The 16,700-nt window shown below is 46.9% G+C and overlaps 1 pseudogene; it reads right to left on the bottom strand.

Moving 5' to 3' along the window:
• Window positions 1-230: 230 nt before the first annotated feature.
• LOC138262436 (stress-70 protein, mitochondrial-like) lies at window positions 231-16,198 on the bottom strand (annotated as a pseudogene).
• Window positions 16,199-16,700: the final 502 nt, after the last annotated feature.

Here is a 16,700-nt window from a genome sequence, read left to right as displayed (position 1 = left end):
GACAAGATAAAAGATCACGGACAAAGAGCCTCCTTGAGGGGCCCACTGGACTTTGCAGCATTTGCCAAATGAGGAACACAGCCAAATGATGAAGCATACCACTTTTTGGTAGGTGAGGGCTTGTACTTTAAGAAGACATCTGTGGTGACCTCTGTAGGTCTAAGCACTTTACGTGGACAATTGGAACCTTCATTACGGAACTGCACACCAGATTTTTGAGATACGTGTACTTAAAGAGGACCTGCACTATACCAGAATTCTTCTCTGTCCTCCAACTCTATGTAAGGAAGGCTAGATGCAGCCTGTTGAATGTTTTTGCCAGTCTCAGAATCTTTACAGTGTAACAGGCCTCTTATTTCAGCAATATAGCCATTTAATTTGTTACATTCATCTGTCAGCAGCTGATCTTTAAATTATTCCATCTTGAATTTGGTATCATGAATTATTCCTTCAGCATTGTTCACTGCTTAGACACTCGCCTTTCTTTGCAGATCTTTTTCTGCACATGTCTCTGTATTTTTCACATTGTTCTCATTGTCATCTTTCTGGACCACCCAAAAAACGGTATAACAATTTGTTTCTCTCTCCCAGTACCTTAGTCCTTAGCTCAAACATGAACAATTCAACTGGGTTTAATGCCAGAACTGAACTGTATCTTTGGAATTCCACAAGGGGCTGTGGGAATCTACAATAAGTGAAATTGGCCAAGAACTTTGTTGCCACTAGCCATCTCGAGCTCAACCCTGGCACACCTTATTCTCAACTCTGTCTCTCCATCAGCTGCTGAAAAGATCTAGCTCTTTTTGTTGGAATAGTGGTGTTGCGGTTAATAAGTTTGGTAAAGACAAATCCGAGTGTTTCAACTCCAAGTGACAGGTGAGTGATGTCCAGAAGGAGAACATCAGTGACATCACTGGCCAAAACACCACCTTTTATGGCAGAACCAACAGAAACTGCCTCATCACGATTGACTGCTTTACTAGGGGCCTAGTCAAAGATGTCTTGCACAGTAAGCTGAACCTTGGAGATTAAGGTCACCACCAACGAGGAGGACCTCACCATTATCACTGTTGGAGACCTTGCATTGTCAGTCAGTCAAAAACCTTTAGTAGACCTTTGCCATGAAAGCACACTTCATCAATTTAAAGAACATGCAGTAATAATCGAGATAATTCATTTACATATCAGCAGTAACACTCTGTTATGACAGCATGAACATCATATAAAAAACTGCTCTATAAAACAAATTAAAACAGAAAGGAATAAAAATATCATAGTTCTAATTTATCTAGTATATTTATTAAAGGGTAACGTTAGTAATAATACAATAGTTAACCCTATGAGGCATACTTATTTCTTAATCTTAATGCCCAGCAGATGAAATTACCAGCGCAGCAGGTGGAATGCATCTTAAGGCACTATGAAAATTGCAATCATAACTAACAGGGCCTAAGGTTTCAGCACACAAAATTGGGCACTGATACTCTAACCTGGGTAGGCTGTAAAGCTTACAAAATAACATAAAATGTACAGTGGAATGATGCAACATATTGTTGCTTGGACAGCATGGCAATAAAGGAAACCAAGATCCTTGTTGGGGGAAAAGCTGCTAAAAGATGCACAGTGCACAGTCTAAAACCAGTGAGGTAAAATCGATATTCAGTATTGTATATCCAGCCTAAATATGTCTCTAACCCTGTTGTAGTCAAAATCATTGAATATCTATTAACAGTATCCATTCCTTGTACACAAGTCACCCTAAGTTCACCTCTGTGCCTGTAGACCAAATTTTTAACATGGAGCTTGGAGTTGTTATCAATTGTTTCAGGAGAACAGAAAAGATCCGGGATCTCCAAATCAATAAATGCATGTTTGACATAGGATAACCAGGGGATCTTATCCATATGTTCCAAAGTAATACACTCTTCAAATGTGAGACTTTTGCTTCGGGGTGCGCCAGATCTTTAACCAAAGAAATAGGGGTGCAAGTCTAACATAGTCTTCTATATAGGGTAGACCTAGTTCTGAGTGCTCTCAGGAATTGATAGCAGCCCACAAAAAAAAGTATTTTCTAGAGTTTTCAACTTCCATGTATTGATGTAGCCCCATACTCTCGTTCCATACGAACCAACGGAAAGGCATTTGCTCTTATAAATCTGAATCATTTGTGGCACAGTTTTTCTGTGCACTTAACTATTGCTTCGGAGGCCACTGAAAAATTCTGATCTCCTTGATTTAAAAGGTTCTCCCACTTTAGGTTAGAGTCAAATGTAATACTGAGATAAATTACATTTTTAAACTTGGCAACTGTGGTCCCATCTATAAGATAGTTTTGGGATTTTGTATTTAGGGCCACTGATCATCACATAAGATTTCTGCTGGTTCACTTTTAAATTAAGGCTATTCATAAAACTACTAAAAGAATCCAGTAAAATTTGCAGGGTGTTTGCCATACAGGCAATGAGAACAGTATCTTCCATGTACAAAAGAACAGAAATGGGATGATTCCCTGCCTTGGCAGGTCCTTACCTCCTTAAATTAGCTTTTAGCTCACTTTCTAGGTCGTTGATATAAAATAAAAATAGAAAAGGGGTTTAAATATATCCCTGTGTAAAACCTCGATCAGACCTGAGAAAGGTGCATTCTCCATCTTGACCATAGTGGACTTTCACAACCGTACCCCAATTCAAGTGTTTGAGTAGGACCATTAGAGAATTATCAATGCCCATTTTGCTCATCAGATCCTAGAGCTTCACCCTATTCACCATGTCAAAGGCACAGGAGAGGTCCATAAAAGGCATATGGAAAGAACCTCTCCTGGCTTTGACGTATTTCCCAATTAGTAGGGATAGGTTTAGGGCTTGTTCTACTGCTTCTATACCAGGGCAGAATTTGTATTGGACTTCAGCAAAAAGTGGTTATGTTCTGCCCAACCCTCGGGTTTCTGAAGAATAACCCTTCCCAGCAATTTGGAGGTAGAATCCAGTAGGGATATGAGGTGAGAACAGGCCAATTGATTCCCATCTCCCTTTTTAATGATTTGGGACAATTAAGGATTCCCTCCAAGTTCTTGGCATATCATTGCAGCCCGAAGCACATAAGTAATTGAAGGTGCCCAGAAAGGGAGGTTCTGCATGAAAACATCAGTGGGGACACCATCTGGAGCTTTGCCTACCAGGCTTCTTGCAATGGTTTTAAGCACGTCTTGGATATCAGTTGGGTTGCTCAGACTAATGGCGCCCTCAAGATTGCAAGTTAGCGATTCAGAAGAATCTATCTAGGATAAGGAAACATTCTATGAATCAAATACCTTCAAACAGTTGTCTACCCACTGTTCAGCAGGGTTATATCATTGTATCTTTGGTTTATTGTGTTCAGTAAAGCACGGCCATCTGACAACTTTCCAAAAAGCCTTATGATCTCTAAATTGCATTGCTACATCCCATGTCTTCCCAGACCACCCTTTTTATTTCCTCTCTTTGATGCTCCAAGACCATCTTCTATGAGTATCTGGCCATTCTAATGCCTTCTATTTTTCTGGGTGAAGCTTTGGTTAAGAATCTAAGGTATCTATGGGCAGCTAAGCAAGTGGAATTGAACCATCTGTTGACAGGGTTATCCTTATGGGATTTGGTAGATGTCAGCATGCTGGAGACCGAATGGCAGATCCCCTCAAAATTACTCGATACTTCCCTTAGGGCAGCAGCTTCTGACAGCCAGCTATCAAACTTTTATTTGTTACCATTTATGAGTTTGATAAAAACAAAACGGTTGGATCAACTTTGTTCCATTTAGTTTGTAAACCTTTGTTAGTACAGTAAGTGAAATTTAATACAACTGTCTCTTTAGTCCTATGTGTGAAGTAATCAACACTAATTATCAAGGGATTATGATCTCTAACACGGGACGGTAGGACCTGAGAGCTGAGATAACCGTTGCAAAATCAGGAGAAAGTAATATAAAATCGATTGTACTGCCCCTCCCATTACCTATATTTGTAGGAGGTAAGGATTTCCCTCTTGAAAAAATCAGAAGGCAATAGCAAATTGTTTTAGTTATTAGTTGATTCAGTGCCTCCTCGTATTGGTTACGGATAAAATGTGAAGTCCTCCTCTTGCCAATCTGTGACACCATAGACAGGTTTACCACTATGTTCTACCTTTTAATATTAAAATCTCCGGCTCAGATCGTAGGCATATGTCCTGTGCTTTATTGGTGAGATACTAAAAGAAAATCTTCTAGATCTTCCATTACATTGGCAGGCTGACTATTATTAGGTCAAAGAAACACGGTAAAGACAAGCGTAAAACTGGAAACTAAGTCAGTTGCCTTCAAACTTTTTTTTTGATTAACACATTTTTATTATTTTCAAAAGGAAAGGGGAAATGGGAAAAAGGGTTCAAAGCAAAAGACACATGTATCCGATGAAGTTTCATTGTCATCTCAGTATCCATATTTACAGTCGACAATAATGTTAGTAGTGAGATTGGCAGTAGTACTAGTAACAATTTATATATCATTATTACAGTATTAGCTGTATGGTCTTCCTGGATTATGTCAGTTGTTCAAGCCATCGTCCCCATATCTTCTCAAATTTGTGTGGGCACCCCCTAGACTCAAATACCAATCTCTCCTGGTTTGCACAACAGTCTACCCCTTTCCTCCATTTCTGGAGTGATGGGCCTTCTGGGGAGTTCCAGGTGGCGGCAATGTCTCTTTTGGCAACCAACAGCGCTGTGGCCGCTAGAGCGTGCTTAGCACGTGTTCCTCCCATTTCTTCCATTACTCCCATTAGGATTAACTTTGCAGATTTTTTTAATGCTTGTCCCGGGACCATTTCCAGTTCCCAGGCCACCCCATCCCAATATTTCTGTATTGTTTGGCAGGACCATACCATGTGGAAGAAATCTGCTGGGTCACTTGAGCATCTTGGACATTTAGCAGTGGAGCGGGTTCCCATTCTGTATAGTCTGGATGGCGCCAGATATGCTCCGTATAGATAGTAGACTTGTATCACACGGAGCCTAGCCGACACCGCCAATATCCTCGGTGCCATTAAGGCCTCTCTCCATTCCGTTTCATCCATAGCACCGACCCAAGACTCCCATTTAGTCTTTATTAAATTTAAGTTGTCGGGGGTATGATTAATTAGTGTTTTGTAAATTTGAGAAATGCCTTTCCCCGCTAGGTTTCCCATAAGCAATTTGGCTTCAAGTGGGTTGAATTCCGGCATGGGGCCTGTTGTGGGCAGATGGGTCCTCACGGCATGTCTTAGCTGGAGGTATCTAAAGAATTGCGTCTGATTTAGTTGAAATTCTGTCTGCAGGTCCTGAAATGTTTTCATGGTTCCTCCCTTCCATGTCACCCACAAGGGAGATGCCTATTAAATCCCAGTCTGCAAAACCTTCCATTGCAGCCGAGGCGTTTAGCCATTTCGCTCTCCATAACGGGGTCTGGAGGGTGACAACGGCATTCCAGTGAGTGTATCGCAGTGCGACGCGCCATGCCAAGAATATCACCCTGGTTATCTCTTCCATGTCACGAGGAAGTGGTGATCCGTATAGTAAGTCAAGGATATTTGGGAAACCCAGGATTACCAATTCAGTTCGATAGGCCGGGTCATCCCATCCTCCAGTGAACCAGTGATGGATCACAATTAGCTGGGTGGCTAAGTAATATAAATAGGGGTCTGAGGCGCCCAGGCCCCCGTCATATACCCCTTTCCGGCAGTGTTGTGTCGCTACTCTGTGCCTAGCGCCCCGCCAGAGAAATCGTCCTGTAATACCCTCAAGGTTTTTGAACCAGGAGCGAGGAATGGGGAGGGGGAAATTCTGAAAGATATATAAGAGCCTTGGTAGGATCATCATTTTATATAAGGCCACTCGGCCCATCACATTTAGTGGTAGGGTTTGCCATCTTTGCAAATCTGGTTTGATTCGATTTAGTAAAGGAGACAGATTTTTGGCCCAGGTCATTTCAGGAAGAAGGGATAAACAGATGCCCAAATATTCAAAACTAAACCTGCAGAGGGGTATGGTATTTTGCCAGTCAAAGCAGTCCTGCGAGTTCGCTTGTGGGATCAGGATTGATTTGGTGGAGTTCATCTTGAGTCCTGATATTTGTTCATATTGCTGTAAGAGGCACAGACTTCTTTGACCAGTTATATTAGGTTCCTCCATATATAGCAGGACATCGTCTGCATATAGTGCTATCATGTCTTCTCGGGATGAACCCCATTTCCATCCTCGGTATATTGGATCTGTCCTGATCATCTGAGCCAAGGGCTCAATGGCTAGAGTGAATAAGAGATGGGATAGGGGGCATCCCTGCTGTGTGCCTCTATGAATCTCAAATGTGGAGGACAATGTCCCGTTGACCTGTACACGGGCTGTAGGGTTATTGTATAGCACTTGGATCAGGCGGCAAAATCGTATTCCCAAGCCTGCGATTTGGAGCACCAGGAGGAGAAAGCCCCATTCAACTGAGTCAAAGGCTTTTTCGAAGTCGATAAGTAAAAGAGCAAGGTTTTGGGGCAATCTGTGTTTCTCCTCTAGAGCCACATGCAGTCGGCGGATACAGTGTCGTGTACTGCGGGTTGTCATGAACCCACATTTATCTGGGTGAATTAATTGCGGTAGGACCCTTTTGAGATGAGCGACGAGGATGGAGGCAAAGATTTTAATTTCGGTATTGATCAGTGATATTGGCCCGTAATCCACACAATGTTGTGAGGGAGGTTGGGTTTTGGGGAGCACTACAATTGTGGCATTATCTAGTTCTTGGGGGAAGGGTCCATTCTTTTCGGCCTCTGTGAAAAGGTGCATCAGGTGTGGGATCAGGTTTTTTCTATATATTTTGTAGTATTCCGAGGGGAACCTGTCGGGCCAGGCGTCTTGCCTGTGTTCATTGCTGAGATCGCCATCCCAATTTCTTCTGCCTCTATGGGTTCCTCCAAGATCTGTGTTTCTATCATGGGCAACTGTGGGAGGGGGACTTTATCTAGCAGTTGACGGGTGTAAGGAAATGCCTCCTTGGCATGGTTACCCCCTGACTTTTTGCCTTTGCTGATGCCAATTTATGATTTGAAAGTGTGCTGAGGCCTGCTAATCAGGCCCCAGCACCAGTGTTCTTTCCCTAACCTGTACCTTTGTTTCCACAATTGGCACACCCTGGCATCCAGGTAAGTCCCTTGTAACTGGTACCCCTGGTACCAAGGGCCCTGATGCGAGGGAAGGTCTCTAAGGGCTGCAGCATGTCTTATGCCAACCTGGAGACCTCTCACTCAGCACAGACACACTGCTTGCCAGCTTGTGTGTGCTGGTGGGGAGAAAATGACCAAGTCGACATGGCACTCCCCTCAGGGTGCCATGCCAACCTCACACTGCCTATGGCATAGATAAGTCACCCCTCTAGCAGGTCTTACAGCCCTAAGGCAGGGTGCACTATACCATAGGTGAGGGCATAAGTGCATGAGCACTATGCCCCTACAGTGTCTAAGCAAAACCTTAGACATTGTAAGTGCAGGGTAGCCATAAGAGTATATGGTCTGGGAGTCTGTCAAACACGAACTCCACAGCACCATAATGGCTACACTGAAAACTGTGAAGTTTGGTATCAAACTTCTCAGCACAATAAACGCACACTGATGCCAGTGTACATTTTATTGTAAATACACCCCAGAGGACATCTTAGACATGCCCCCTGAAACCATATCCAACTACCAGTGTGGGCTGACTCGTTTTAGCAGCCTGTCACACACCAGACATGTTGCTGGCCACATGGGGAGAGTGCCTTTGTCACTCTGTGGCTAGTAACAAAGCCTGTATTGGGTGGAGGTGCTTTTCACCTCCCCCTGCAGGAACTGTAACACCTTTCGGTGAGTCTCAAAGGCTCACCCCCTTTCTTACAGCACCCCAAGGCACTCCAGCAAGTGGAGTTGCACGCCCTCTCCGGCCACGGCCCCACTTTTGGCGGCAAGGCCGGAGGAGATAATGAGAAAAACAAGGAGGAGTCACTGGCCAGTCAGGACAGCCCCTAAGGTGTCCTGAGCTGAGGTGACTCTGTCCTATAGAAATCCTCCATCTTGCAGATGGAGGATTCCCCCAATAGGATTAGGGATGTGCCCCCCTCCCCTCAGGGAGGAGGCACAAAGAGTGTGTAGCCACCCTCAGGGCTAGTAGCCATTGGCTACTAACCCCCCAGACCTAAACACACCCCTAAATTGAGTATTTAGGGGCCTCCAGAACCTAGGAAAATAGATTCCTGCAACCTAAGACGAAGAAGGACTGCTGACCTGAAAGCCCTGCAGAGAAGACGGAGACACCAACTGCTTTGGCCCCAGCTCTACCGACCTGTCTCCCCACTTCAAGAAAAACTGCAACAGCGACGCGTTTCCCAGGGTCCAGCGACCTCTGAAGCCTCAGAGGACTACCCTGCATCTAAAAGGACCAAGAACTCCCGAGGACAGTGGCCCTGTTCCACAAAGACTGCAACTTTGCAACAAAGAAGCAACTTTAAAGGAGCACACGTTTCCCGCCGGAAGCGTGAGACTTTGCACTCTGTACCCGACGCCCCCGGCTCGACTTGTGGAGAAACAACACTACAGGGAGGACTCCCCGGCGACTGCGAGCCCGTGAGTTGCCAGAGTTGACCCCCCACAGCGACGCCTGCAGAGGGAATCCAGAGGCTCCCCCTGACAGCAACTGCCTGCTTCAAAGAACCAGACGCCTGGTAAAGACACTGCACCCGCAGCCCCCAGGACCTGAAGGATCCGACCTCCAGTGCAGGAGCGACCTCCAGGTGGCCCTCTCCCTTGCCCAGGTGGTGGCTACCCCGAGGAGCCCCCCCCTTGCCTGACTGCATCGCTGAAGAGACCCCTGGGTCTCCCATTGAACTACATTGCAAACCTGACGCCTGTTTGCACACTGCACCCGGCCGCTGAGGGTGTACTTTTTGTGCAGACTTGTGTCCCCCCGGTGCCCTAAAAAACCCCCCTGGTCTGCCCTCCGAAGACATGGGTACTTACCTGCTGGCAGACTGGAACCGGGGCACCCCCTTCTCCATTGAAGCCTATGCGTTTTGGGCACCAGTTTGACCTCTGCACCTGACCGGCCCTGAGCTGCTGGTGTGGTAACTTTGGGGTTGCCCTGAACCCCCAATGGTGGGCTACCTTGGACCCAACTTTGAACCCTGTAGGTGGTTTACTTACCTGCAAAACTAACAAACACTTACCTCCCCCAAGAACTGTTGAAAATTGCAGTGTCCAGTTTTAAAATAGCTTATTGCCATTTGTGTGAAAACTGTATATGCTATTTTGCTAATTCAAAGTTGCTAAAGTTCCTAAGTGAAATACCTTTCATTTAAAGTATTGTTTGTAAATCTTGAACCTGTGGTTCTTAAAATAAACTAAGAAAATATATTTTTTCTATATAATAACCTATTGGCCTGGAATTGTCTTTGAGTGTGTGTTCCCCATTTATTGCCTGTGTGTGTACAACAAATGCTTAACACTACCCTCTGATGAGCCTCCTGCTCGACCACACTACCACAAAATAGAGCATTAGAATTATCTCTTTTTGTCACTATCTTACCTCTAAGGGGAACCTTTGGACTCTGTGCATGCTATTTCTTACTTAGAAATAGTGCATACAGAGCCAACTTCCTACAACGGGCCTGATGTAGATCTACGCATGTGGACTTTTGGTATAAGGTGCGGTAGTAGTTGTCAAAGGCATTTGCAATTTCGGAGTGTTCTGTAACCAGGTTCTCTTTTGTGTCATAAATTTTGGGGAGAATCCTGGAAGCCTGATGGTGGGAGACTAACCAGTATACCATTTTCTCCAGTCTTGTCCCCCATCCATAAAGTTTCCCCGTGCTGGCCCTCCATATGTGTTTCGCAGCTTCTAAGGATTGATTTCGGATTTCTTCCCTAATTAGGAGTTGTTGTGTCAACCCCTCACTTGGGTTTGTTGCGTTTTCGTTTTCAAGATGCATCACCTGGGATTCTAGTTGTGCGATTTGTTGAGTTTTGATACGTTCTTGGTTCCGTATCAAATTCCTAGCCACACCCCGTAGTACCGCTTTGTGCCCATTGAGATCACTGACCCTTCATTTAGTTGAAAGTATTCTGTTTGTGCTTGGTGTAATTGTTCTCTGTAGTGTTTGTCTTGGAGATACCATGCGTATAGCCGCCACATTGGGCGGAGCCGGGATTGGGCCAGGCCCAGGCCCAGAGTGAGTCGGAGTGGGCGTGATCAGACATACCTCTAGCTAATATATCTATGTGCGTGAGGGTTGTGCAATCTGTACTTGGGAGAAGAACCAGGTCTATTCTGGATTGGGAGCCATGGGCTGCCGAAGTATGGGTGAACTGCCGCCGTCTCGGAGGCCATATTCGCCAGGCATCACAGAGCCCTGTCGGAGAGAGCCATCCACTAAGTTCCACTGCTAATGTGTGTCTGTATGTTGAGAGTGGACTGGCTACGTCTAGGTCCGGATCTGTGGTTGCATTAAGGTCGCCACCTAGTACAGTACGCCCAGGGGGTAAATTTGCGAGTAGTTTGGTGAGCGCTTGGAGGGTTTTATTGGTTAAGGAGGGGGGGGCGTAGACACTAATTATATTGATTGTGGCCCCTTCGATCTTGCCAGTGATGGCTATATAGCGCCCTTGTTTATCTCTCCATTTCTGGACGTGAGTCATGGGGAATTTATGGTGTAGTAATATGGCCACCCCCGCAATCCGCGAGTAAAACCCGCATGGTATAACCTGTCGAATCCTCAGCGGGCTAGGAATGGACAATTGTCTCCTAGGAGGTGTGTTTCCTGTAACATGAGGAATTCTGGTCGGTATCTGTGTACGTTGAACACTGCGGTACGTTTGGTCTTGTCAAGAAGACCATTGAAATTCCACGAGATGATCTGCACCTGACTCATGGGGGTGTGTGTTTTTGAATAGACTCTTACAATGGATGTCCCAGCTTTGAACCACTGAGTTCTGAGATTCTGGTAAGCTTGCCTCTTGGTTTCTTTGTTGCTGAGCCCTCGCTCCTGTTGTGTCGACCGTGTCTCTAAGTCTCTTGCTTTGTGTATTGATTAAGAAATATAAACAATATATTGGCATTGAATTCTTAACTTTGGCCTTTAAAACTAGACCTGAACTCCCTTGCCCCCCAACTCCCTCCCCTCCCCATACTTCCCCCCAGAGGCATCTGTCGCCCATACACATAACACCTCACTTCTAGAACTAGTGAAGTGGTTTTTCAACTGGTGGAGCTGTGGTATTGGACCCCTCCATATTGTCGGATCATGAGTAAATATATAGTGGTTGGCAGGTAACTTCATTAGGCATTGCGTTTTTCTTGCCAGTGGTTTAGTTCTTTCCCGGAGCAGTTCTCTGTCTATGGGATCACAACATCTCACTGCGGGACAAGTCTGTGTCTTCCAATGTCTCTGGTAGGGGATGGGCCACCTCTTGTGGATTTTGGTTTCCGGGAGTGTGTCCAGAGGTTTCCAGTGATTGTGGGTTTCGTGGCTCCGATCGGCAGGTGTCCAGGGGGGACTCCGAACGGGATCCACGTCTTTCCTTTCGCCTCTGGGAGCGAGTGCGTTGGCGCCGGTCGGGCCGCTGCCCCTCTTGGTGAGTTAGCATTATTTTGGATACTGGTCGTGGTCTTGGTTTGTGAGTGCCCAGCGGGATCTCTTCCATCAGCCATGCCGCAGCCGACTGTTCAAAGAAGTAAGTCTTGTTACCGTAGATTACTCGGCGTCTCGCTGGGAATAAGAGACGGTATTGAATGTCCATTGACCTTAGTTTTTGTTTCACTTCAATAAATGAACGACGTTGTTGTTGTACTTCATACGTGTAGTCTGGTAATAGGAGGACCTTCGCTCCATTGCAAAGAAGATCTCCTTTGGAGCGTGCTTCCTGCAGTACCATGTCTCTGTCTTTGAAGTTAAAGAGGCGGAATATCACCGGCCGGGGTCGGGGAGCCGGGCGGGGGTTTCGCACGGAGTGATCTGTGAGCTTGTTCAGTTGTGAATCATGGTGTGAGACAGTCAGTTGGCATCCAGGATTTGAACCAGTCCTCAAGGTATGCAGCCAGGGTTGATTCCGCAGTTGCTTCAGGAAGACCCACGATGCGGAGGTTGCTGTATCTGGATCTATTCTCCGCGTCTTCTGCCCTCCTGTGCAGCTCTGTAGCACGCTTGGTCAGAGCTGACACTTGGGTTTTAAGGGCAGTTATTTGATCTTCTGCTACGGAGATTCTGGATTCAGCTTCTGTAATTCGGGCTGTTGCATTGCGAAGGTCTTGCCGGACCAAAGCGACATCCACTCTTACCTCACCTATTTTGGATTCTACAGCCATTTGAGAAGCCTGGATCACCTGATGAATTGCCACCAGGTCACCGGACGTTGTCCAAGGCACGCCGCCTTCATTTGGGGTCGGATCTTTTGTCCGGGAGCTCGTTGCGCCTGTGGTAAATTGGTCTACACGAGTTTGTGCCACCGTTTGTTTGGCTGACTTATCTTTGCCCATGATACCTGGCTCTAGTTTTGGCCACCCAAGGGTTTCAGCGATTGATTGATCGCGTATGTCGATGGAGTCTTCTCAGTTTAATTGAGGATCATGTGGAGGTCCCCTGGAGATCTGATCTAGTTCCATCCCGCCACTTTGCGTGTTGAGAGTCAAACGGATTCAGAGATCTCTCAATTTTTAGTTTATCCTTCTTTTGTTAATGTTATAGCTGGGTTCCCCAGGCGGTCCCAGGTATTTCCTCGTCCGGCCGGGGGAGTTCAGGGGGAGGGGAGACCCTCCGGAGAAGAAGCGGAGGAGGGCCTGTCTTTGTTATCCACAGTATGGCATCTTCCAATGCCCGGTCCTCATATTGGCAAAAAGTGGGGGGGAAAGAAGGAGGGGGGATCGAGAGGGTGTCTATTTCTCTTGCTTTGTGGCTATTACTCTATGTTTTAGTCTCTGGATAGTCCTTCCAGTTCATGCATGGCTTGCCTTTGTCCCTGCCACTGTCCCTTGTCGCCCAGCAAGTGGATTCCAATAGTGGTGGTTTGGCCCCTTCTCTGTCTCAGACGCCCAGCGGGGCGCGCTGGTCCTCTTGGTCCCGGCGCTCCGTGTTCTGTATTGAGGTATTTAAGTGTGCGAGGAGAGTCTCCAGGGCTGCCGTCAGATCGGGCCGTCACTCAATATTTCAATATTTGAGCCCCGGGTCGGAGGAATCTCTCCCCTCTTGTCCCTTCAGACCCGTGGGCCCGGCGGGTGGAGGAGAGGCCGAGAGTGCCGGGCCCGGCGCACCGGGCCGGCCCCTCTCACTGTGTTTTTTTTGTCCTGGCCCAGGGAGTCGCACCCCGCCCTGCACTTCGGTCTCCAGCGTCGGCTCACCTCACGGGGAGATCTCCAGCTCGGCGGGTGTCCGTTCGGCTCAGCGGCGCTCCGGGCGTCCTGCGATGGGGCACCTCCGCCGAGTCCTACTCCGGGCCTCCCTCGATCTCCACCTCGTCCTCAGCCCGGGCAGATAATCCTCTCTTTCCCCTCCGTCCCCGGCGGCAGGGGGGATACGGGAGAGGGTAGGGGAAGCCAGGGGCAGCGCGCTCACAGGCCCAGGGTCTCCGGGGGCCGATCTCGGTCATGATGCGGCTCCGGCCGCGGGACACACCCTCTCTCTCCCCCAAGGGCACGCAGCCAGGAGCGCAGGCATTCAGGTGTTCTCTTCCACCGCTGCCTCCTCGCTCTCAATGGTCAGTGTTTCAGCTTTACCTCTGGGCCGCCATTTTGGATGGTGGCGGCCGTAATTAGAGTTCAGTTGTTGTCGTGCTGGGGGGCCAGAAAACCCACCGATCTTTTCGGGGTGGAGCGTCGGAGCTTCGAGGGGGCTCCGACAATGTTGATGAAGTCAGATGGTGATTCCTACATGAGGCGGATGACGGAAGGGTCCGGAGCACTACGAGAGTGCGACCGCCATCTTGACGCCTTGGCCACGCCCCCGTCTTCAAACTTTTTAATGCTGCACCCCACAGTAAAAATATATCACTGGGGCCCCCCTGAGAATTTTTCACAATTATTCCACTAAATTGCTAATGTTTACATTTGCCTAGGCCTACTTAAACATTGTAGTTAAGTTCAGTTCCTGTTTTAAAAATGCAATCAAATACATGATATTAAGCATACCAACTTGTAAAAGTATCCATAGTGTGATTATTAAATGTGAGTGTGGGGGGGGTATGAAGAATATTTGGAGCCCCTTCCCTTTTGACGCCTATTACCAGCTTGGTTCTAAATGACAAAACATGTTGTTGATGGCCTATTACAGAGCGGTTTACTCCTGGTCATTTTTTTCAGCTTAAAACAAAGGCCTTTTATCAGAATATTACTTCTCTTGGCCACTGTGATCGTTTGAGCCCCCCCTAGGGGAGCCTGTCCCCCTGTTTGAAGACCACTGAACTAAGTGGTTTGGTATAACATTTCACCTTTGTCACTGTGGCACTTAAGAGAGATCAACACTGCAAGGCCCCCTTTCGACCTGCCAAATGAGGATGAAATAGCAGGTGAGCAAAAGGATTGAAACCTATCTATATTGAAGTTCTCATTTGCCCAAATGACATCAAAGTTTTTTACCAGCGACATCCAATCTACATTTGACAGTTCGGAGCATATGTTAGCTATGTTTCATGACATAATATGGAGGCCATTGCCTCTTCCACTGCCCATTGAGCCAGAAGCTAAGTTGGACATTCCCTTTTACCCGATAGTTGTACCTGGAGGGTAGGTAAACATGGAAGGGTTATGGTCACGAGGTGTTGATAAATCCAGTCATTCGATATCGTATATTCCAGACAGGGAGGCAAAGCAGTTCGAGGGTTGGAAGGTTGTTCAACCGAATTTCGGTCTGAGCTAGGGTAGGTGCTTACTGCCCCATTGGATATTTCGAGAGATATCCAGTAAAAAATAACCTAGGAAAGGGCACAGACCCTGCCCTCGATAATCGCTAAGTAAAACGTTGCAACAGAGAGCTCACCAGCCACGGATGTTTAAAACTGACAATGACACAGTCCTCCTTCAAATATATTTTTTAGTGAGTAACCTAACCACTCGATTCTAAGTGTCATTAGTATGTCATCCACTAGAGCAACAGGCCAACCAGTTTTTCTTGCACCATCGAGCCACCTTCTGTTTCAAATCGAGCCAGTCCTCATAAACATTTTCCTCTAATGAAGGAACCCCTTCGCATACACTAACATACTGGGTACCTTTAGGTGGTAGCTGTAAATGTTGCAGGGGGGCAATATCTTTGTAATTGATCGGCTGATCACTTGGAGGTCGGTGGGCCCCTTCCACTGCTGAGCTGGTTTGGCTTCTCCTTCCCCATTAGTATGGGCTTAGTCAAATTTGACAAGGTACTAATATATTCTGGCCTACCTCTCTTGACTGGGGTCTATTTGCCTCCACTCCGCAGCATGAGATGGTGCCCAGCCCAGCCTTATCCGGCCGCGGACAGGCCCGCTCTAGGCCCAGCCTTCACCCGGGCATTCGCCCAGGTGCTCCATGGGGAGCCGGGATGTAATTCAGAGTGCTTGCTGCCGCTGAGCTTCCTCTCCTTGCCTCTGGATGGCCACCAGGGATTCTGTCCTGGGCCCCTCTTGCAACGCATCCGGTTGGGAGCTGGGATGCAATTTAGAGCGCTCACCGGCGCCTAGACTCCTTTAACCGCCTCTGAATGGCTGCCAGGGATTCTTGCACTGCTTTTTGACAAGGTGCAATTGTTCTTTTGATCGGATCAGCAACAATACTTGTAAACTCTAAGCTGTGAACGTGTGAATTTCATGTTCAAGAGTTTTGATCCAAGGACATCGCTAGACAGATGATGATAGCTCAAATTTTACTTTCTCTGACGCCTGCTGCCAAAATCTCTGAAGAGCCAAAATGCCCTTGTCAGATGCACTCGAGCCCCGCTTGAATTCCTTCACAATTTGCGATAACAAGGCTTTGTCAAAGTCTTCACCGCCCAGAAACGTATCAGTCTGTGTTGACTCAACCTCGAACACACCGTTTTGAATCTCCAGAATGGATATGTCAAATGTACCTCCTCTGGAATCATAGACTGTGATAAGCTTGTCCTCTGACTTGCCAATGAGACGATTGATGTCAGCAGAAATTGCCACCACTGATGGTACGCAACCTCTCGGCATTCTGCAGGACCTTAGCCTGTTTGCCCTCTATCACTGCCACACAGAAGTTGGTGGGACCCAGGTCGAACCAATGACGCTAATGCCATAAAAAATAAACACAAAATTAATGTGTTCTCATGTTAATGGAACAGGTGCTTATGTAAAGGGCTTCAATACCCTCCGACCAAGCTTGTGCTATAAAACTATTTAAAAAAAAAATGTGATGGCATCTAAAGCTCTGAGCATATGTTCAACTGCAAGCTTCAGAGCGGCCATGCCCGAGGAGAGATCGTACAAACATGCAAAGATACAACCCAGACATCCAGACAGAAGGAATATCACACCCATACTGATAACTCTTTTCTGGCTTCCTACTGAAGCTAGGACCACATACAAGACTTCTTGTATAACCCATAATGCCATTCACACTTCCACCCCTTGCTACCTAGCAAACAAACTCAAGATAACATGCGGCTCTAGACTTTCAGGAAATGCTGAAAATCTACTGCTCTAACTGCCAACT

Source organism: Pleurodeles waltl, chromosome 10 (genome assembly GCF_031143425.1).
Source record: "Pleurodeles waltl isolate 20211129_DDA chromosome 10, aPleWal1.hap1.20221129, whole genome shotgun sequence".
In the NCBI taxonomy this organism is placed as follows: domain Eukaryota; kingdom Metazoa; phylum Chordata; class Amphibia; order Caudata; family Salamandridae; genus Pleurodeles; species Pleurodeles waltl.
This window is presented reverse-complemented; position numbering and strand designations above follow the sequence as displayed.